Raw genomic sequence first — 1,858 nt, forward strand, 5'->3', positions numbered from 1 at the left:
CCTTGGCCAATGTTATACTACTTCAAAGGTACAAATTCGTTCTAAGAGTGACTTAACATTTTTGATGCTAATGTTTTCTCCCATTTTCATACTGTGTCCTCTGTAAATAAAATAAGGGACATTACATGCTGTGGTATATGAAGATAGCATCCAGATTCTTTTGTACTGAGGATAATCAGCGTCCTACTTAAGCTAGACAGTATGACACCGATGGTATGTTGTGTCATGCCTACTGTCATTTCGTTTTCTGGTTGAAGAGCTGGAAAGCAATCATCTCAGACCAAGGGACTTCGTGTTACCTTGATAGCCACAAGAAATGGCTCTTTTTTTTAGGAGTTCTTAATTGATTTTTACAGTGCATTCCTGCTTGGAAATGTCTATGATTTTGTATAACTCCTGTCATTTCATTGGTCCTGTCCAAAGCTATCCCCATGATCTATCACTGGGAGAAGAAAAAATGAATTCCATCCCTTGTGTTCATGAGCAGATGTGATGACAGATTGCTGCAGGCTGCTGTGATATTCCTGGATTGTCTCTTCTAGACTTACGCTTCCATTCGAGCTGTCCGGGCACCTACCTGCCTTTTGGACGTGACCACTGACCTCGCGTCTCCTTCCCCAATCTAGTGATTTCCACATCAGTCCAGGATTGAAAGGAAAAGCTTCTCCCCGGGGATGGGCAGCCTATAGCTCTGTGATCTATTAACCAATCATGTTTATCCTTAATGTTGTGTTGGGGGGTGCAGGGCAGGGTGGGGTGAGACAAATTGTGAAAAAAGGGCATTTCGATATAAGGAAAGTAAGAAACCAACGACGTGTGAATAGTTGCTGTGTTTTGGGAAGTTGTCCAAGCAAGATTTTAAGGGAGGAGGTACTGGGTGTTTTTGGTTTTGTTTTTAATTCAGTCGTACAATGAGTAACAAACTAATTAGAAGGAAATGTGTATAAATTTAGCACCACATTTAAAGGCCAGCAGTAACTTGGAGGTGAATTTCCTGTGTGATGCCAACATTAATGTTTTTCTAACCTTATATGGTTTAAATGATGAGAAAATTATGGCAAAAATGAAAACATATGTACTTGTCCCTTTCTGATTTTTTAAAAAAATTTTTGTTTAAGCCCAATGCAAGGCTCAAACCCCACAATCCTGAGTTCAAGACCCAGCTGAGATCAAGAGTTGAAGGCTTAACTGACTGAGCTACGTAGGCACCCTGTCCCTTTCTGGTTTTAGAATATATTTCTCACTTAAATTTTGACCATATGTGTCCATACATGTGTATGAATACCAGTATAAGACTGACTGACTTATTGAGGCAAAATGTACATAACATAAAATTTACCAATTTAATCATCTTTAAATGTACAGTTCAGTGATATTAAAGACATTCACACTATTTTGTTACCAGCATCAACATCCATCCTCATAACTTTTTTTATCTTCAAGATAGACTTTTTTCAGGGCGCCTGGGTGGCTCAGTTGTTAAGCGTCTGCCTTCGGCTCAGGTCATGATCCCAGGGTTCTGGGATCGAGCCCCGCCTTGGGCTCCCTGGTAGGCAGGGAGTCTGCTTCCCCCTGTCCCAGTCCCCCTGCTTGTGTTCCCTCTCTTGCTCTCTGTCAAATAAATAAACAAATAAAGTCTTTAAAAAACAAAAAAAGACTTTTTTGATAGGGGACAAGTTTAATTCTGCCATCTGGCCCTTGGACTTCTTCTAATTCTCACATTCTTTATATCAGGTCGTTCTCATCTCGGTGTATTCTCCAGACTTACATGCAGAAATCCAATGTGAAGGAGGTTTAGGGGACCAAATGGGTCAGGCAGATCCTATTCTACTTCATCTCCAAAGTAAAGAAATAATTA

The sequence above is a fragment of the Lutra lutra genome, chromosome 5 (genome assembly GCF_902655055.1).
Source record: "Lutra lutra chromosome 5, mLutLut1.2, whole genome shotgun sequence".
NCBI lineage: Eukaryota > Metazoa > Chordata > Mammalia > Carnivora > Mustelidae > Lutra > Lutra lutra.